A 22,730-nucleotide genomic window follows, 5' to 3' on the forward strand; every position below is an offset into this window, starting at 1 on the left:
CTACAAAAAGTAAACCTGCAACTTCGTGTAGACAATACTAAGTAAACTAAAATCCTAGTTACTCAGCTTCAGCAGTATTCTTGTTTTGATAATATCTAGCAGAACCGAAGTTCTCAATAGATATTTGTTTTCATAATATCTAGTAGAACCGAAGTTCTCAATAGATATTTGATACTAGATATCCTAGCAGAACATGCGTTCTCTTTAGGACTAAATCTAATATATCTTCTGAATGGTTCTCACTAACTTTTTCTACCAATCTTTCAACTGGAAGGACAAGATTCCTTTGGATCGTATTCCAAACAGTAAAGGATAAACTGTTTGATAACAAAACTCACTTTATAATCACAATACCGAAATATATGATATAAGCACAGTTAAGGATCTTCTATTTTTAAGACCTGTTAGCAGATCCGAAGCTCCTTGATTACAAGATCAAACAAGAAAATGATTACCGAAATAATCAGTCTTGATTACAAGGTTTATGATGAAATCACTAACTACTTGTTGATCTAAAAAGGGTTATGTTTATTGAAAATAAACAACCTCTTAATCCCGGAAAATCAAGTCACAGAAAGTTACACCAAGATCAAAACACAAGAAAAAAAATCTTCAAAGTCTTCAATCTTCGATTTAATCTTCAAAGTAACAACCTGCATCAACAAACTTGATTCCTATTGATTTGTCGCACAAAATGGAGCCTGTTAACAATGGAAAATCAATGAATCTATCTTACGGATCTAGAAAAACTTAGATCCGTAGAAACATCAAATATTTGATTTTGAGTGAGCCTTATATCAGAAGACAAGGTTCTCAAGAATAAACAAATTAGGTGCAATCAAAGATTCGACAACCGCTAGTCAATCAAATCAATAATCAAAAACTACAATAACAATGCAATCATCTAGTTTCCCACCAACGGTACTCGTAGATATTCTCAATCCCAAAGAAGTCTTTAAAGAGAGCGTCCGTAAGAGATTTCTCCTTATTAGGTTACTTTCCTCCCCGAATAGGCGGCTCCACCAGTAACAACACAACTAGGTAATTTTGCTGGCTCTGAGGATTAGTTTGCTCGAAATGCAAACTTCAATATTTATAGACCAAGGAAGTTTGGACACCAAGGAATTTCCAAAACCAAAAATATTCTCAAGATATGCAATATATTACCAAATTCGGTTTCCATAATTCCTGGAAATGCTCTGTCCAAAATATTGACCGAAATCTCTTTGGAAAATCTTTAACTAGTAAATGCACATTACTAATTTTTATTTTTCAAATATAAAATTAAAAACCTTAATTAAAAGATTCTCAATTTATTTTCGATTCGGGATTCTCCTTTAACTATTAAGGAATATCTTTGAACAAAAAAAGATAAGCGCTACTGCACATGTTCAAAGTATGTCGACATCTACTTACAATCTTGGAACCGATTTGCCACACTTCCAAACAAGTTTAGAATTGGTTCATCTGACTTCCAAGAACTGCGTGATTGATTATCCTATCAAATCACCAAACATGGGTTTATCGGTTCTATCAAAACAAGTTTTGGTTCGACCTCTATGTGGGTACTAGAATTAGTCACACTAGTTACCAAAACTTGGTTGACTAGGTACTAGGATCGATTCCCACATATATATGATATCTAACTTGTATTTGGTGCACATGTCCATAGGATCGGTTCCCAATGTCTAAAAACGTGTTGCACATGTTCATAGGATCGGTTCCCAATGTCTAAAAACGTGTTGCACATGTTCATAGGATCGGTTCCCAATAACTAGAAACTTGTTGCACCTCTTACAAGGATCGATTCCCCTTTTGTGATCGGTTGCACCTCTTACTAGGATCGGTTCCCCTTTTCCTAGAGTTGGTCATACCAATTAAAACAAATCGATCATACCATCTCAGGTGATTACTTAAGATCGGTTTCACTAATAGAAGTCATACCAATACAAAAGTCAGGTCTTGTGAATAGTTTTACCAAAAACATAAGCAAGTCATGAGCGGTTATACTAAACACACATATTGGTAATTCAAAAATATTTGCAATGAATAACAATACCAATAAGCCTAGCGATTTCCATTTCGATTCATAACACAAGTTTATGAATTGTACTTTCTTTAAACAAATGTAAAAACGTTGTTTCCTAGGAAGAAATATTCACCTTATACCCATACATAATCACAATAGCATTCATATGATCACTACAAAAATGCTGAGTTTTAGTGACGTCAAAAGACCGTGGCAATTGATCAGAAATCCGTGGCAAAAGATAATTTGCCACGACAGGCTTCTCGTCACAAATACTCCAGTAGCTAATAATATTTGCCACGATCCTAGCCACGGTTTTTGTCCCGTCACTATTGGTACAAGGCCATTTGCCACTGATTTACATCGTTACAAATTAATAATTAGGATGCACACGTTTGTGGTAATTTGCCAAGGATTTGACCAGCACGTGGTTGTTGGTTCAGCTATTTGCTACCATTATGTTGTTAGGAACGAACATTTAATTTCAAATTGACATGGAAATAAAATTTATTACACTACAATCATTCCAACATCATTTATTCATTCAGATTGACATGGAAATAAAATTATCACGCTGCAAACATTCCAACATCATTTATTCATTCAGAAAAGAATTACAAGGTCATAATTTCACTGGAACCAACACAAAGAAAACCTAAGCATAACAGAAATTCAAGACTAGTACAGAGTTTCCAACAAACGTTGGACATTACTCTCAAAAGATGGATGATGCAACATTCCTTTACTTGCAGATTGGTCTAGTCAGGAGTTTTGATGTTTTCCCTGAAATATACCCTCAAAAGTATAAAGTTATTTCTCTTCCCAGCAATAGGAGTTTACTTATATCTTGATCCAGGCTTATAAAATCAGTAAGGAATCACCTGTTGAATGAACATGACTCATTAGTCATTCATAGCTTCAGAGTAAGCTAAGCTTGTTACAAAACTAAAATTGATATGTCCAAAGTGATACACCATTACTAAAAAATAAAGGTACTATGTTCATCAAAGTGAACATTTTAGAAATCTAAGTTGAGAAGCAGAAAGAACCTTACTTTTTGCGGACTGAACAAAAAGCTGGATACACGTTCAATATTAGCTGTAAATATGAAATGAAGATTAAAGATAAACATATAGACAGGTCATAAGATCAGAAACAATAAGATCTAAAGCACAATAATCAAATCTTCAATGCCAGAGCGATCAGATTCCTTTGGTTTCTCCTCGGAGACTGAGATAAGACAAACTTGTGATGCAAAACAATGGTAAAAAAGGAAAAGTCAAACATAGGCACATTACAAAAAAGATTGTCGATAATGAGGGTTTTACATGCACTAAAGGACATGAGATATGTCCCTATAAACATTGCTTTCTGTTGTGTCTCAGTAATCTGAAAAACTTGTCTTTACCATCCGATGTTGTAGCTTGGATCGATCCATTAACACGAACATAATCTGTTTACATGATCAAGACCTAGGAACTAGAGTTTAAAATCTAACAAGAATACAATTATGTCGATGTTGATGACTTCAAACTCAAATAGTAACAGTAACCATTCTGGTCGCCGTAAATAACAAGAAGGCTTTTGTAGTTAATATCATGACCAAGGCTACATGATGGATAACCTAGTTATCCAGAGTAATTACCTACTAACTGGCCCTGAAAATTGAAGGCAGAATAACTAACCTCTGGTCTTGCTAGTTCGGTGAGCAACACAATTTAAGTAGCCACACCACCCTTTTCACATGGGGATAATCATGGTACTTTGTTCTACAATTTTAGGACCAGCTCCACCATTCTGACATGAGACTGGGACATGTCGTTAACTATAGCCATTAATAGACATGGACTCCTAAAATTCAGGCATATATTTAAATCTAGTTCAAGTTTGACGCCTATATATAATGATGATGATTATAACAACATAAAATTTTCTTTCTCGTTTTACAGTAATAATAAGACTTATCATACAACTATTTTTGCATATACCTGACATCATAATCATTAGAAAAAAAACATAACAAATGCAGTCCCAAGAAAGGGAAGAAAAAAGAACCCTGATTAACGAATACTGAAAGCTCACAAAAGTAAGATATTGATGCATGCAAAGTGATGCACCATTACCAAAAAATATAAGTACTATCTTCAACAAAATGAAAATATTTAGAAATGAAAGCCGAGAAGCAGAAATAAAATCTTACTTTGTTGCAAACTGAAGAGAAAGCTGGATACACGTCGGAGATTAGCTGTAAACACGAAATGAAGATTAGAGATGAGTAAGACCAGATTATTGTACGTACTCAATAACATGACCTAATACAAATTCATACTGCAATGAATGAGTACATCTGCTTATTAAAATACATTATGAAGAGAAAACAGAACCAACCACTTGAATCGTTAAAACACTGTTTCTTAAATATGATCAAAAAAGTCAACGAACTTTGGGCCTTGTACATACAAATGTCTCGGGTTTCTCCGTGAAGGTTCAGGGTTCAGGGTTCATTATGAAGAGAAAACAAAACCAACCACTTGAATCGTTAAAACATTGTATCACTTAAATATGATCAAAAAAGTCAGCGAACTTTGGGCCTTGTACATACAAATGTCTCGGGTTTCTCCGTGAAGTGCAGAAGTTCATTGGTTTTTGGATCAACCACCAATTTTCCAAACTCACTCACTCAGTCACCGATTCGACCAAAACCTGCAACAAGATAAGTTGGAAGCATCATGAAGAGTTATGAAATGTTTGAAACGCATTGCAAACTGAAATAGTTCATGTCTGTATTCATTGCCTTGCTTCATAAAATCGTTCTTATCCAACCAAACTCCTATGAGCATCTGAAATTTCAGATCAACTATAAGATGATCTTATTAAGAGATAAAGAAGTTCAAATGTGATTATCCTTTCCCTTGATAAGAAGATCTCTAAAATGAACCCAAAAATTTAGACCTTGTGGTGATACAAAAGCTACAGCTTCCTAAGAAGTAAGAAAGCTAGGAAAGGAAAGAAGCCCAGAACATTCTTATAGTTCCCACAGAGTTACTTCGGAGATGATGTTCCACTTCAATTTCATCAACTTCACAACTTGCAACATCAAGAAAACGGTATAACAGAGATTCCATAACTCTGTTTGGATGCCAACACAACTCTCTCTATCGCTGCCGCATGTAACTATGCTAGTGATGGTTCATCTAGTGCAGCTTTCAATTTATTGGAACAAAATCTTGAACGAAGATGAGAATACAGTAGGAAGTCTGAATGAAATGTTCGTACCAACATGCATAAGAATAAAAAAAAAGAATCACAAACGAATTATCAAAGCAACAATGGAAAGCAAACTGCAGAAGTATACAAAGCTGCTTCATTCTCCAACAACTAATTTTGCTTTTTAGACAACAACATATATTCAATAAGTGTGAATAATTGAGTATTATCCAGTCACAGTTATACTTCTACACGAATATACAACAATGAACCACATGAAAATTGATCATAAAACAAATTTGTGTATGTACCCTGCTGAAATGCTTGAGACTACATTACCTAGAAACATTCTGTATATAACCTCAGTAGATCCCAATCTAGTTACAATGCATAATAACAGTGTCTATGTTCTATCAATATAACACAACAAGCAAAAGCAGTGTAAATCATAAGAGTAACCCATCAGTACATACAGTAGATGAATAACACAAATGAAAACCCATACCAGTAATTCTTCTAAAAACCTGTTCCTATCAATCTTTAGGATGTTCATCTTTTTCTGATGAAGTTAAGAATAACCACCACCACCACTTCATTGACCTACTTCTATTTTATTTTATTTTATTTTATTTTCCCTTTCCTCATCTACTCAACATAGCAGTCAATTCCAGCAATTACGAAATCCCATATCTATTAAATTAGAAAAATTAAACTAATACAAATTAGATTTCAAAATTGAATTATAAAATCACAATAAACAAGGAATTAAATTTCCAGACATAAAATTGGAAAATCTAGAATTTTCAAGAGAAGCAAACAGAGAAGGAGATATCCTTTACCATACGATATTTTAGTACCTAGGGTTTGTAACACCATATTATCATTATCCAGGTTATCGTCGAAGAAGAATAAGAAGAAAGGAGGAAACTCAGAATAATTTCAGTTTTGATTTGATTTTAATGTTATTTAAGGTTAAGTTGGTTAACACGATTTAGGATTTCATAAGAAAACAATTGATAACAAGGTGAGAATGATTCTCTAGTAGGTTGGAACAATGGAGTCGACATGAAGTATTGAAGCTTAGATTTAGCTTTTTTCTTCCCTCGAGGAGGAGACAGAGCTACGTTTTTAGGTTTTTTTATGTTGGTTTTTGGTCGATGGTAATGGGACCTGATAGGAGGAAATGGGTATTAAGATCGTGGCGCGATATGTGCAGTTCCTTCCTAACATGGCCACAATTCGCCGTATTAAACGCCCACCAGTTACCACGGCTTACTATGCCGTGACTAAAATTCTATTAACACGTTCATAACATACAAATATAGGTCTACTTTCAGCCCGAAGCAAATACTCTGCAAGCCGTGGGAAATGAACACTCTACTGCCACGCCTTAGGCTAGGTCGTGGCAATATGTCATCAATAGCCACAACTAATGTGAATCCGTGGCAAGAAGCCCGTGGCTAAAAGTTGACATTTTTGTAGTGGATTATGTCGATGTCTTATATACGAAGTTCAGAAGATAAGCGTTATACTTCGTATTGTATTCCTTAATACCACGTTTAACTAGAGTGTAATCATTCATAGCTTCACATGTTATGTTTTCAATCTACAAAATTTGACAGACACAAGTGTTGATGGTGGATTTTAGTTCAGGGCCAAAATTTTAAAACCAGTATTTAATGCGCTGACATCCTGCAAAGGGTAAAGCCGTTTAACAAGTGAGGAGTACCTCTTCACTTTATTTATTCGAAACATTTCAATAAATACACAAAATTCACCCAGAATGGTGCATGTAGCAACAATCCCAAATATTCTGTGAATTTTTAGCAATATTAATTAATGCATGATTTGCCTAGTATTTCTTGTGTCGTTCCTAGCAGAACTTTCATCATTGGCATGGCATGACGACCGAGCGTTTACTCTCAAGAGAGTAACATGAATCTCCAAGTATCAGTGTTGAGATGTGCACGAAATACCCGTACAGGCTACACCATCCTCTAACAAAGAGGATCTCGTATCGGCGCTTTTGTTAGCCCGGTTGAGCATGTTTAATTTCCCTAAGGGAAATCTGGACTGTCTGTATCAGTCTCAGAACGATCACGACCACGCAAGTTGGCCGCATGATTTAACCAGCCTAGCCGAACCCTAGCAGGAATAGGAAATTACCGTGTTGACCACCGGAGGGCCCACTTATGCCCTAGCCGGTCGAATACCACATCACACCCCCCAGCGCATCAAACGCCAGCCCTAAAATAGGGTGGTCACGCTGCTTTGGAAGAAGCTCGATGAACGTAGACTGTCCAGGACAGTATTAAACCATCACGACCGTCCAACTTCGCCGGCCTGGTTGGACGGATCATATCATCCCGTGAGTGATCAGAGAAGTGCTAACACACACATTGGCGGGCCTACTTCTCCCTCACCCAATCGGATTTCTCACGACAAAGTCATGGAGCAATGAAATGATTGCTCAAACCATGGCAGGTGTGATGCTTCTAAGGGTCGCGAAAAATTCTACTAATGTCTTAAATCGATCACGACATTCAACTTAGCCAGCCTATTTGGATGGCTTAGATCACATTTAAGCCCATCAGGAAGATGCACATATGTTCACCATCAGCCCAACATGGGCCCCACATGATCGATCTCCCCAAAGGAGAAGCATGGCTTGCCAAACCGTTTGGTCGAAGTCGCGTGTGCGTAGCTGTTCAAAAACCCTAATTAGAGTTTGCGGCAATGTACATATGTCGTAGTTCGATCGCGGCCATACATCTTCGTCAGCCTAAACGGAGGGTGTAGATATAGACTCAGGAGGTCCCAAGGATGTCAACGCCATCACCATGGGCCCACCTTTGCATGTGACCGGCCGGTCTAGGCATATTATGGCCCAGCGCCTCGAGACGCACACCCAAAGGTGGCGTACCACACAAATTTTAAATCCTTTGCGGCAATGAATTTCTGTCGCAAATCGATCACGACCACTCATCTTTGCCGTTCAAATTGAGTGGCCTAAATCGAATGCTTGTGAAACCAAGAGGTGTAGACATGCTTGCCGGCAGGCCGTCTCCACACACGCCTGGTCGGCCTCTCCAAAAATTAGCGCCACGCTAGGATTAGATCAAGCCATAGAGGGGATGTTTGCGCCTCTAAAAACCCTAAAGTCCATCCACGGCAGCAAATATGTGTCCTAAACGATCACTCGAAGATGGTTGGACGTGCTGCCATTTTAAGACGCTTAATCCGCGACTTTTTCAGTCAAGCTTTAAAACAATGATGCTTCATATATATTGATTGTTTTGAGCTGCTTGCTTAAAAGTGATGCACTACATGCATCGAGCATACACGATATTTCATGAATATCAACTCCTTAAATAACTTAGTTATTTAACCTAATAGCACCATATGTTATTTCCTGCGGCGGGTCCCACAACTTGACCCACTCATTCGAGACATCAAACATGTCACAAACTGGGGGATACTTACTGGGGTATTGTTCTGGCGATTTACAGCGTGCAGCGTGCAATGCGCCATTACGAGAACGTGTTAGGAAAAGGTGGACGGTTAACAGTGATGAGGGAAGTGGACAAAGATGTGATCGTGTGACAATCACTATCCATACACGACCCCACTACTCCATCACTTCACCTCCTCCACTTCCTACGAGATGAGGGTTGCGCTCAATGACTTGTATAAATAGGTCCTTCACCTATTTTCAAATAACACAGAAAAACCAAGTGTTGTTACAGTATCCAGAAAACACCCAGAACTGATAACTTTCATTGTGCAAGCCAGTTCATCATTCTCATACAAGTCATAAACAGCCAACACCTTCACAATCTCAACACCTTCTTCGCTTCCCTCCCTAAGATCAACCCCATGTCCTTCACTTTGTGATCGAAGCAAGTCTGGAACGACCATTTCTTGGTTTAGGCCAGAATTGTATAGATTGATTTCTCGAATAAAAAAGCACTCCCGTGCAGTGCATTTTTTTAGGGTTTAGATTTGTTTCTCATCCACACACACCCAAATTTACCAAAACCAGTAGAAACAGTTTCACCCATAAACAATTGGCGACCACAGTGAGAGATTAATCTCTCGGTTGCGAAGTCAATTTCTTCAATACCCAGTTCAATTTTACTGATTCCAAAATGGTGGATCTTAGGTCTGGATCAGCAACCAATCCCGATGGAACTAGCGCTGACAGCACTCTCGGCGTCGATATCCCGGTCAGTGGCGTTACCATACAGCCCGTCAATGCGATCAATGCATCTCGTGGAATTACGTCCTCTACCACCAACACCAGCAGAGCAGGAGATATTCCGTTGGGCGTGACACCTCCTATCACCAGAGCCAGAGCAGCTGCAAACCCCAGCATTTCTTCAAGTGTAACGCCTCCAGTTGTCACCAGAGAAACTGCCACTCCTCCGTCAGGACGAGGGGTTGGGGGATCCAGAGGAGGACAACCCCCTATTACAATGGTGGATTTGATGGAAAGACAAGAAGTTCTTGCTAGATCCCAAACGGACATGGCTACGACTCATAAAGAGGTACTCACTTTTCTCAATAAATTGACCGAGTGATTTCCACGAGAGTCACGACAACCCCTGGAGCCAACAAGGAGCGCAGTCAATACACCCGGAGCAGACACTTCAATGGCGTGGCACTACATGGATGAAGAAGCTCGTGTTGCTCCTGAACGTCCAAGGGAAAGGGACCAACCATCCGACTTCATTATGCGTGAGGACCTGGAGCGACTCCTCCAAAACCGGGACAAAGGAAATCCAATGGACATGCACCATCATCAACCTCCATACCCTCAGGATGTGTAACGAATTCCCCTTCCAAGAGGATAAACCTCTCCTCAGTTCTCCCTTTATGATGGTACTGGTAACGCACGTGAACACATCTCTCGGTTTTTGGAATCTTTAGGGGAACACGAATATAATCATGTTCTCCGCCTGAAAGAGATCTCAAAGTCACTTACTGGAAGAGCGTACACCTGGTACAACAACATCGCACCTAACATCATATCCAATTGGAGTGAGATGGTCAGTGCCTTCTACAGGAAGTATTTCTTCGTGTCTGAGCAGATCACCTTTTCAGACTTGGGGAGAATGTTTCAACGAAACAACGAGCATCCAAACGACTTTGTTAAGAGATCTAGGATTCAAGCGTCGGATTGTCATGATCTGAATATCACCGAATGCTAGTTAGTGGAGTCATGCATTAATGGAATGGTGCCCATATACCGTGCTTTGTTAGAGAATCTGGGTTTTCAAACATTTTCTGAGCTCCATGAATCCGTTAAGTGTTCAGCCACAACGGCCCCAGCATTGTTGGAAAGAACCAGAATTGTTCGAAATGAAGATGCACGTGAGAGTCGAGGAAGCAGGCATCTCATCAATAAGCAATATAACACTGGGCCTTCCGTGAGCGTGGTAGGCGAAGGAGGAAAAAGGAAAGCTTCAATAACAGAACAACAACCCAAGCGTGCGGCTCCAGCGCAGACAAATTCATCTCGAAAGGGTGCGGGCCAGACTCTTGTATAAGAAGCTGGAGATACAGTTCCGGACTTCCCATTTCCCATTAATGAAGTCATAGAACTCTTGGAGGCATGGATTCAAGATAACGCGATCAAGCTCCCCCCTATCAGAAGTCCGCCGACCGAGGAAGAGATGGAAAATCCCAAATATTGCCATTACCATAGGTTCATCCATCACCCGACCAAGGATTGCAACAAATTGAAGCACATTTTTAGTGAAAAGGTAGAGGCAGGAAAACTTCAGTTAGGAAACGAAGGTGTTCATAGATATCCTCTTCCTATTAGGAGCTGCATGAATTATGGGGATTCTGTTCGCAAGACTGTACAGTCTATGATGGAGCATTTATGTGAAATCTTGTATTTCTCCAAGGCACATCTTCAAGATATATTTGCTTCCCTCAACCGCATTGTATCAGGCAGGCGTTTGTATCCAGAAAAGGAAACAATTTCGAAACCTCAGTCTTTCCTGGAATATGCAACTAGCAAGGGGAACTGGGGACTCTTGACCGTTAGTTGTTTGAAGGATGTCGAGTTCGACAACACATTGACTGATGCGACCTCCGAATTCAATATCATTACTGTCAAGACTTTGAAAGACGCAAAGATTTCGAAACAAGAAGCTATTCGCAGCTCAACCGTAATCAGGAATTCAGAGGGAGAATTTAGAGATGCCTATGGATACATTGATCTTGATGTTAAAGTGGGTGATGCCCTGACGCATGCAAAATTTTACATAGTCAAAGATTATCCAAATTATGATATGGTCCTGGGACGCTCGTAGGTACACGACAACAAGGCAACGCTGGGAGTACGTCCTTTGCCGATTTCAATACCTGAAAGGATCTCCAACAAGCCATCCAATCCCGAAGACTATTTGCTGCCGTATCGATCACACACAAGTGTGACGCAATTACCTGGAGAGAGCCCGCCGGCATATGTTAGGATATTCCGGACCCAAGTAAGTCTCATCGAACAACCTTTTTCTCAGCCAGTCACTCCTCCCTCTGATAAGTCTCTGGGACTCGCTTCAATTAACAATCCAACCTCCACTAGGAGATGTGAATGGGATGTTGGTCCTTTCAAACGCTTTTTCAAAAGTTTAGAAGTTGTCTCGATTTAAGATGACGAGTCCAAGGACCAAGTAGGTGTGCAACGCCCAAATCCATTTCAAATTGGAGATTTGGTAACAAAGGCGACCATGTTTCAAGTTGGAGGTGTGACAGTGAAAATGACCGCGCAGTCTGATTCACCTACGGAAAGGGAAGATGAGCCATACCTTGTGGCAGATGTTATCTTAGGCGGTTACTGCAAACTCATCAATGCCGACAAACTGGATGGTGTGACGATTCACTCATGATGGATCGAACCCTACAGTACCTAAGACGGTGTGCTACCACTTCCCCCAATCACCAATGAGCGTGAGAGACGAGAGACGAGAGATTTGCAGCACCATAGGGTATATATATAGCGACACCATAACTTGGTATGCAAGATTAATACTTGTAAATCAATTCATACTAAATATATCAAATACTAAATATAACCCTAAATACTAAAACTTTCCATATAATATTTGTATACTCTAATGATGTGATTGTAGATAGTGATAAAAGTGGTTCAATTCTCAGACTTGCGAAGGATAAAATATAGACTTAAATTCTAAAACAAAAATAGAAAACTCAAACAAAGATGATGTTGTTATCAATATTAAAAGAACACTGAGGCTAAGATTCCACTATTTTCCAAGTTCAAAGTGATTTAAATCCAATATTTATATTTATTCAATTTTTTCGTTTAATTTGATTCTAAGATGTTGCAACAAGTAGATTTTTAAAATAACAAGTGTAAATCAAAAGCATGGGATATCAAAAACCTAAGTCCAAGCATATACCATCAATGGAAATCACAATTGTTGAATAAAAATCATTAAAACAATTCTCAAACAAGGCAAATAATCATATAAATAATTGTAATAAATAAGATAAATAGAAAATACCACTCTTTATTGGAAAAATAGCTTCCTCTATCTCCTCAGCAATGGGGTTTATCTCCTCATATCAAAAACAGGTTCAAAATATTTTTCCATTGCTCAAAAGGTGTTTTCAAAGGTGAAGAGACTCAAAGGGAGTAAAATAGTTCAATCGCAACGTTTATATGTGTTGAAGATCGACTGTTACAAGAGAAACAGAAGGAATAAGACTGCTACAGTAACGATAGAAGCGAAGTTTTGTAGAACAACGACAGTGTTCTGCGACAGTTGGGCGTGGGTTGATGTTCTTCGTGTTCTTCAGCAGCACCAACAGAACAACTTTCCTGCAACTCGTGATTTTTGTCTCCTCTGGTTCTCTAAACTACCCCAAACTGTTCGTCTCCTTATATGAATCTCACAGCACCTATATATACCCAACAGGGTCGAGTAAATCCAAAAATAATCTTGTTTTCTTTCGCCAAAAGTCTCGGAAATAATCTTCTCCTCCCTGTTGCTTTACGCGTCTTCCTGTTTCCTTTTTTACGCATAGTATGAGGTGGAAAATCTCCTTAGGATAACATCAAATCTTCGTAGGATATTCTCCTCAGTTTCTTTACACGCAACTTCCACACACCAAACAGAATCCGATATTATAACATTCCCTGTTTCACCAAAATTCCGTGTAAGCTTCCTTATTTTTCTCGATTCGAAAGTCCTACTGCTCCTGTCTTGTCGCAACAGTCCTACCACAGTCCATTCCCGTGAAGTTCTCGACGAAAACCTTTCCCAAATCCTTCCCAGAGAACTTCGCAACTCAAACTCATGTTCCATGTTCTCTTCAAATCAATAATCAAGCCCAACTCTGTTGATTTAAAGGCCTATACTAGACCTGTAAATCCAAAACAGGCCCACTGAAACCAATTCTAGCAATTGAATCTCCTCAAAAACCTCCCGAAAATCCAACCCTAAAATCTGTTCGTGACTGCACATATTCCCGCCAATTCACAAAATTCAAAAGGTAGGGGATGACCTCCCCTTATCCGTGGCTGGTCTTCCTTTAGCAGATGCCTGAAAATGGGTCACCCCTTAGTAATTAGGTTACCCCTTATCCAAAGTGGGAGTCAGTATAGTAATTTTCTCCCACGAGCGCAAAAACCACTTTTTTAGCCAATTTCGCCACAAAAGCTTATTTCTCCAAAAATACCTACAGGGACATAAAAAGCCATAGTAAATTTAAAGTCGAGCACTAATAATATATACAATTGAGATTATATAAGACACAAAAACGTGCCTATCAAATACCCCCAAACTTATTATTTGATAGTCCTCGAGCAAATCAAATAGAAAATAAAATCCTAACTCACTGTCGCAGGCACCGTCGATTGCATTTAGCGTATGCAATAAGCCTTTAAACCCCTAGGTGGCCCTAGTGGCCGAGTTATAGTCTCGAGAGGGCTCACCAGAGGTATACCCACACAAACTTTATACTCCAGACCCTAGATATCTACGCAGAACCTTGGAAAGCACTAAAGAATCTCCTTGGTTGGCATACTTATTGACTACAGGAAGAAATACCCTGATGCGAAATTCCAATTGTTTTACACGAGTTTGCACTCAAGCATATTAAAATTCATATAAAGTGACAGAGCTCTACTCAGATAGTCGCACTATGGACATCAATATCCGGAGTCAAAACTAATCACATGGATAGATCAAGAAGATGGAAATAGAGAAAAACATAGATGGTTTTGATGTTTACTAAGTGAACGGTGTTTCTCATATCTGTCTGAAGGCCTCCGCTAAAATGAACCTATCTTAATGGACTGAGATACTAGTCTGACTAATATCAACACAACTGGCATATACAAGGGAACCAATGATTGATAATCCTAACTTTAGGTCAACACAGCTGGCATATACAAGGGTACCAGTGGTCGACTTTATTGAATTTATTCCTTTTGGTCAAATGGTCTGGTCTCTTTTTTTTTTTTTTTTTTTTCTTTCATGGTATCTCAAGCACTCTAATTCACCCTAACATTGGTAACAACTTGAATCGTGAGCCCCACCTAATCACTTAGAGTAACATAGTTTAAAAACAAAATAAAATAAAAATAGAAGTGAAAAGGACTCAACGAGATATGGTGAAACTATCATGTTATTTCTAACACCTGAGCTCTGTGCTTTTATGAATAGACTCTTTTAGATGTTTCCATCTAATCAGATTGGTTCCTCAACTCCTACAACCACAATGCTTCCATCCACTTAGGTTTGTTAGTGTTATCCTTAATATGCATAAATTTCTAGGCTCTGAAGTTTATTTAAAACAAAAAGTTTCTACCCCACCCCCCAAACTTAAATCTAACATTGTCCTCAATGTTTCGAATGAAAGAACAGTAACATGAGGAAATAGTAAAGCGAGATTTCAGAAAGATAGTACCTGGGTGAAGTGAAACCAAAAACCGACAAAAATATTATACAACATACAAATCGCCTCGATGGTCAATCAAGGGTAAACAGGGTCCTCCAGAGGGACCTCCTCAACATCACCTGTAGGAAAAGGCTCTAAAAAGGGCTTCAATCTCTGACCGTTAACCTTTGAAGAACTAGTACTATCTGATGTCTCAATCTCAATAGCGCCATGAGGAAAAACAGTACGGACCACAAAAGGACCGGTCCACCGAGAGCGCAGTTTCCCGGGGAATAGATGCAAACGAGTGTCATACAGAAGAACTTTTTGACCTGGAGAAAACGACTTCCGTAAAATATTCTTATCATGTACAAGTTTCATTTTGTTCTTATACTCCTTAGCACTATCATATGCATCTCTACGAATCTCGTCCAACTCATTGAGCTGGAGCTTTCTGTGAGCTCCTTCCTTGTCAAGTGAAAAGTTTAGCTGCTTAATAGACCAATAGGCTCTATGCTCTAACTCAACAGGCAAGTGACATGCCTTGCCAAATACTAAACGGTAGGGTGACATTCCAATGGGTGTCTTAAACGCGGTACGGCAAGCCCATAAGGCATCAGTAAGCCTCGACGACCAGTCTTTCCTATTGGGATTAACTGTTTTCTCTAAAATACGCTTAATTTCCCTATTGGAAACCTCTACCTGACCACTAGTCCGTGGGTGATACGGGGTAGCTACTTTGTGGGTAATACCATCTTGTTTCATTAACAGAGCAAACGGTCTATTACAAAAGTGTGAACCCCCATCACTAATTATAGATCGCGGTGTACCAAAACGTGTAAGTATATTCTCTTTCAAAAACTTAATTACGACCCTATGATCATTTGTTTTACACGGAACCGCCTCAACCCACTTAGACACATAGTCTACAGCGACAAGTATGTAAAGATAACCCAAAGAATTAGGAAATGGACCCATAAAATCAATGCCCCACACATCAAAGACCTCAATCACTAAAATAGGGTTCAATGGCATCATATTTCTACGGGAAATGGTTCCTAACCTCTGGCAACGATCACAAGAAACACAATGACTATGTGAGTCTTTAAACAGTGAAGGCCAGTAAAATCCACACTGCAATATTTTTGCAGCAGTCTTCTTAGCACTAAAATAACCCCCACAAGCATGTTCATGACAAAAGGAGAGAATACTGGACTGGTCACACTCAGGTACATATCTCCTAATAATCTGGTCTGGACAATACTTAAACAAATAAGGATCGTCCCAAAAGAAATGATTAACCTCGGCTAAAAACCTAGAACGATCTTGTTTACCCCAATGTTGAGGGGTTCGGACAGTAACAAGATAATTCACTATATTTGCATACCAAGGTGATTGGGAAACAGAGAACAATTGTTCGTCAGGAAAGATATCCCTTATAGGAAGGGCATCACTAGGGGAACTAAAAACTAACCTGGATAAGTGGTCTGCTACTACATTTTCAGCACCCTTTTTGTCTTTAAAGTCTGGAGAAAATTCTTGTAACAATAGGATCCACCTAATCAATCTAGGTTTGGTGTCCTTCTTAGACAAAAGGTATTTCAAAGCAGCATGATCGGTATAGATTACGATCTTAGAACCTAATAGGTAGGATCTAAACTTATCCAAAGAAAACACGATGGCTAGCAGTTCCTTCTCGGTAGTTGTATAGTTCAATTGGGCATCATTCAGAGTTTTGCTAGCATAGTAAATCACATGAAGTAATTTGTCTATTCGTTGACCTAACACAACGCCTATAGCATAATCTGAAGCATCACACATAATCTCAAAGGGTAGGTTCCAGTTTGGTGCCTGGACTATGGGAGCGGTAGTGAGTAAATTTTTAAGCTTCTCAAAAGCCTCTAAACAAGCATCATCCAAGACAAACTTAACATCTTTTGCAAGCAAACTGCAAAGAGGTCTAGAAATCAAGCTAAAATCCTTAATGAATTGACGGTAAAAACCTGCATGCCCTAGGAATGACCTAATGTCTTTTACGGTTTTTTGGACCTGTAAAGTCTTAATAAGGTCAACTTTGGCTTTGTCTACCTCTATACCCTTTGAAGAAATGATGTTCCCTAAAACAATTCCTGATGTAACCATGAAATGGCATTTTTCCCAATTAAGCACTAAATTCTTTTCCTTACACCTAGTAAACACTAATGTCAAATGATGCAAGCACTCATCAAAATATGAACCAAATACTGAAAATCATCCATAAAGACCTCTAAAAACCGTTCTACCATATCAGAAAATATGCTCATCATACAACGCTGAAAAGTCGCAGGGGAATTGCACAGCCCGAAAGGCATGCGTCTACACACGAATGTACCAAAGGGACAGGTAAAAGTGGTTTTCTCTTGGTCTTCTGGGGCAATAACGATCTGATTATATCCGGAAAATCCATCTAAAAAGCAATAGAAACTATATCCATCTAGTCTCTCTAACATTTGGTCGATAAAAGGAAGGGGAAAGTGATCCTTCCTTGTGACCTTGTTCAATTTCCTATAGTCGATACAGACACGCCATCCCGTGGTCACTCGGGTTGGGATTAACTCATTATCCTCATTCTGGACTACAGTGATACCTGATTTCTTGGGAACAACCTGAACGGGTCTGACCCACTTACTGTCTGAAATTGGGTAGATAATACCCGCATCTAACAACTTAAGCACCTCTTTTCGAACTACTTCTTTCATGTTAGGGTTCAGTCGACGTTGTATCTCCCTAGACGGTTTGGAGTCTTCCTCTAAATGAATCTGATGCATACAAACGGTAGGACTAATACCCTTAATGTCTGCTATAGACCACCCTAAAGCTTCCTTATTATCTTGAAGTACTTTTACTAGCCTACTTTCCTGATCACTATCCAAGTCGGCAGCAATAATCACAGGTAAAGTCTCAGATGGGCCTAAGAACACATACTTCAAGTTATTTGGTAGTGGTTTGAGGTCCAACTTGGGGGGCTCTTCTAAGGAAGGAACTGAGGTAGTCTCGGAAGCTGGTAATGGTTTGAACCTAGCTTTCCATCTATCAGTGTCTAACACAGGGGTAGAATCTAATAGAGCATTCACTTGTTCAATGGTACTATCATCGTCAAAATCTAAACCAAAACGGGATAGACAACTCTCTAATGGGTCTTCAGACAAGATGTTTGGTAATGACTCCTGAACTAAGGATTCTATCATATTCACCTCTTTAACACATGTGTCATCTAGATCATAAGGTAGCTTACTGACATTAAAAATGTTCATTTCGATAGTCATATTACCAAAGGATAAATTTATCACACCATTTCGACAGTTTATGATCGTATTAGACGTAGCTAAGAATGGGTGACCTAAAATCACAGGTATCTGGTTCTCTGGGTCAGGGACAGGTTGGGTATCTAGGACCACGAAATCCACTGGATAAATAAACTTTTCGACCTCAATAAGAACATCCTCGATAACACCTCGAGGAATTTTGACAGACCTATCAGCTAACTGCAGTGTTATCTGAGTAGGTTTCATTTCATCAAGTCCTAGTTGTAAGTACACATGGTACGGCAGTAAGTTCACACTGGCTCCTAAGTCAAGTAAAGCTTTTTCTACCCGGTGTTTACCTATTGTACAAGCAATGGTTGGGGAACCTGGGTCTTTGTACTTTGGAGTGGTAGTGTTCTGAATGATTGAACTTACATGACTAGCTAAAAAGGCTTTCTTATGGACGCTAAGTTTTCGCTTTCGCGTACACATATCCTTAAGGAACTTGGTGATGAGTGCCAAATAATGTATATATTTATCCCTTTTTGTTGGCATTTAACTCATCTTTTGTGCAGTAATTCTACATTTTATCCCATATTCTGTATTTTCATTGTTTTCAAGAATAAATATTTTTCTTACTTAATTTTGCATTTTTAGGTAATAAATAAAGTCTGGATAACTTGCGGAGCGGAAAAGAGCTGAAGAGTGGTGAAAAACCGGAAGAAATTACGCAAGGAAGCCGCAAAGAATGGAGCGCACGTCCAAAAAGCTAGGAATGGGCTCAAGAAGGAAGAATTGTTCTTGAAGAAGATATGGGCTTGGCATACCCAAGGCCCAAAACCCTTACCCAAACCCATTTTCTATATCCATACCCGCCTCCATTCTCAACCGTTAGATCGGATCCATCTCATCATCCAATGGTCGATCCCTCGTAGAGCATCAAAATCTGAAGTCTCTGCAAAACACCATAGTACCTAAATTCCAAGCCTTCAGATTAGATCACATTTAGATCCTACGGTCGCTTCTTTGCCTGCGCATCAAATAGCGATACTTCCGCTAAACACTACAGCACCTAACCTCGATCTTCGCCGTTAACTTCGTTGTATCAAGACATCCGACGGTCGCTACCAGACTCTTCAGGGGTAGCCATCCGATTCACCTACCAGCTTCGCATCCAGTGACTCAGATTCGCCAACATCGAATCTTGATATCCCGCCTAACACCCAAGTATCGAACACCTATACCCTTCAGCCAAACGCACCTTACCCAAATTCTCATCTTCCTCCTTCGAGCAGTCGAGCTCTGCTCCTGCCAACTCCACCACCATCACCCTGCCACAACCACCACTTCCACCAACTGCCAACAAACATCATCATCATCACTCACAAATCCCTCTAACGTGCCCATCATTTCCTATTCACTGATTTCCCCTAGTCTAGGGTTTTGAAAATTAGGGAAAAAGAATTGATGGACATGGAAGAGAAATTAGGTGAAGCTAGAGACAAACTGACACATGGGAATGGAGTAGGAGAACAAGAGGAAGGATGGGTCAGTGTGGATTGAAGAGAAATCGCATCAAAGAAGGTAAAATCCGAAACCCTAATTTCTCTGCCAAATTAGGTATTTGGGAAATTGTCCCAAATTTTCAATTGAAAAAGCATGGAGAAGAACAGAGATGATAGGGGTATGGTTGAATTAAATGAATTAGGTGAGAAACCCTAATTATGTACTGTTTGATTTTGGGGATTTTTGGGAAAGAACCCTAATTTTGTAATTTGGGGGAAAACCCAAATTGGGTTTGTGGGTATAAATAGAAGGGACTGGTGTGATGTAAAGGCTTATGCCTGGATTAGCCAGAGCACCACCTCAGAGGCCTGGACTAGCCAGTGCCCTCAATTATCCATGTTCTGTGAATTTCTATTATAGTTCTTAATTCAGTTAATTTCCATTTCAAATGTTAATTATGTTTATCATGTTTTTGTAATTGCTCACCATGTGTGTGTTGTTTGAATTACCTTGTATGATGTTTATTGTTGTTCACAAGATTAGCATGAGCTAAGTTGCACTGGCTAAGGCTCAGATGAAGCCTAGTGCACTGTTAAATGATGAATTGCTAGGATAGTCGTCTTAATGCTTGTCTTGCTTGAGTAATGGGAAGAAGTCAGTGCTCTGATATGCCTGTGATTGGCTGTGCTGTCAAAAGACAGTCAATACTAGGGGCATATCAGTGAGCAAGCTGATTCTCCTCCCATTCTAATGTATGCTTAAGATCCTAATTTCAACCTAGAATTGCATTGCTTGATTAGGACACAAGGTGGATTCTAAGCCCTTAGCTTAACCACAAATCCCTTTTACAGTCACTTATAAATTCAATTCTGTTTTGCTCCCTGCTCAGCTAAATTTCTTAGCTATCTTGCTGTTTATTTCTTGTATTTTGAAGCTTGTTGTGCACTGAAATCAGTGCACTGCCTTCCCTGCCCTTGGCTCATAGCCTTGGTTCCTTGCTGTTTTACCATCTCTGTTTCACTGTCACTGCAACCTTGTGACCTTGCATTTAGTTTTGCATCAATTATTAGCATAGTGAAACTTCATAACACCCCAAGTCCCTGTGGAATGACCCTGTTCTTGCACACAAGCTACAACTGACCCTGTGCACTTGCAGGTATCACTGTAGGCTGTCTTTTGCTCTTATTTTATACATATCCCAAAGCCTACCACTTGGCATAAGCAGGAATTTGCCTAATTGCATCTAATAAAGGAAGGTTTATGGTAACTTGCTTAAAAACCTCCAATATGTCATTAAAGCTCGATTCCTTCTTTGTTGATGCTAATAGCTGGGGAAATGGGGCTCTAGGCACAGAATCAGACCTCTCAGGAACCGAATTGGCATCATCGGAAATTTTAGCAGTCCCCTCAGTTAGTGGTCCTGAGGGATGAGATCCTGAGGGGTGAACTACAATATGTTCACTATCGGGCATGGTTACCTGATTGTCTACTACTCTACCACTCCTAAGGGTTCTAATAGCATTCAATTGATTCGATGGTTTTGCACCTACTTCATGAACTCCTCTAGGGTTGGGGGTAGTCTGACTAGGGAGCCTTCCGTTATCTCTCTCACTTAAAGTCTTAGCTATTTGGCCGACTTGAAGTTCTAGCTTAGCAAGGCTCTGAACATTAGTTTGAAAGTTCTTCTTGGTTTCCTGTTGAAAACTAATTTGGCTATGTGCTAACATATCCTGAGTTTTTGCTAACATCTTAATAGATTCCTCTAAGCTAGTCGTTTTGTTTTCTGGGCCTGATGAATTCTTAGTGTAACCAAAACCTGGGGGAGCATTAGAATTACTAAACTGACCTTGACTCTGGCCCTTAGACCATGAAAGGTTTGGATGGTTTCTCCAACCAGGATTATAGGTTTTTGAATATGGGTCAAACTTTTGACGGTTATCATACCTAGTGTTATTATAGAGAGCATTGGCTTGCTCTTCATTATTCTGTCCTTCCCAAAAAGGCTCCAATCTACCACTAGTGTGACCCACTTCTAAAGCTTCTAACCTTTTCGCTATAGCAGCAATTTTGGCATCTGATTCAAAGCTTCCTTCTACCCTATTAACGTTTCCTCTGCCTAGAAGAGTTGTTTTCTGGGGTACCCTATTGCTTTCCCATTGTTGGGTCTTTTCGGCGATTTCATGCAAATATGTCATCGCATCATCAACTGTTTGGTTTTCAAACCCACCTGTACACATGGACTCTACTGTAGTTGTGGTGGGATAATCTAAACCCTCATAAAGGATCTGAACTAACCTAACCTTTTCTAAACCATGATGAGGACATTGGGCTAATAAATCATTGAACCTTTCCAAATACCTATACAAAAATTCTCCCTCCTGTTGTGTAAACATGCAGATTTGCGTCCTAATAGACAAGGTTTTGTGCCTAGGGAAAAACTTGTTCAAAAAGGCAGATGTAAGTTGTTCATAGGTTTTAATTGATTCGGAAGCCAAACTATACAGCCACGGCTTGGCTTTATCTTTTAATGAAAAGGGGAATAACCTGAGTTTTAAAGCATCATCATCAAGGTTTCTAATTTTCAGGGTACTACAAATTTCCTCAAAGTCCCTAACATGGAAATAGGGGTTTTCATTTTCTTTTCCTAAAAAGATTGGGAGCAACTATAAGGTTCCAGGCTTAAGTTCATAATTTGCTTCAGTTTCAGGTAACCTGATACACGAGGGACGAGTAGTCCTAGTAGGATTCAACAAGGCTTTCAGAGTTGCCATTTCTGGCGCTATTGG

At 39.4% G+C, this 22,730-nt stretch overlaps 1 long non-coding RNA gene and 1 pseudogene across 8 annotated transcripts; one reads left to right on the forward strand and one right to left on the reverse strand.

The window, feature by feature from the left end:
• Positions 1-2,550: 2,550 nt before the first annotated feature.
• LOC113281869 lies at positions 2,551-6,382 on the reverse strand. 8 transcript variants are annotated; one of them, XR_003326376.1, is made up of 5 exons: positions 6,094-6,382; positions 4,418-5,926; positions 4,230-4,274; positions 3,084-3,127; positions 2,551-2,910 (listed from the first exon to the last, which is right to left on the reverse strand). It is a non-coding gene; the product is annotated as an uncharacterized LOC113281869 (long non-coding RNA). The 8 variants fall into 8 exon arrangements; XR_003326373.1 differs by having other exon boundaries at positions 3,084-5,286; positions 5,742-5,926; XR_003326377.1 differs by having other exon boundaries at positions 3,084-4,274; positions 4,490-5,926.
• Positions 6,383-22,251: 15,869 nt separating this feature from the next.
• On the forward strand, positions 22,252-22,351 carry LOC113284801 (annotated as a pseudogene).
• Positions 22,352-22,730: the final 379 nt, after the last annotated feature.

Source organism: Papaver somniferum, chromosome 5 (assembly GCF_003573695.1).
Source record: "Papaver somniferum cultivar HN1 chromosome 5, ASM357369v1, whole genome shotgun sequence".
NCBI classification, from domain to species: domain Eukaryota; kingdom Viridiplantae; phylum Streptophyta; class Magnoliopsida; order Ranunculales; family Papaveraceae; genus Papaver; species Papaver somniferum.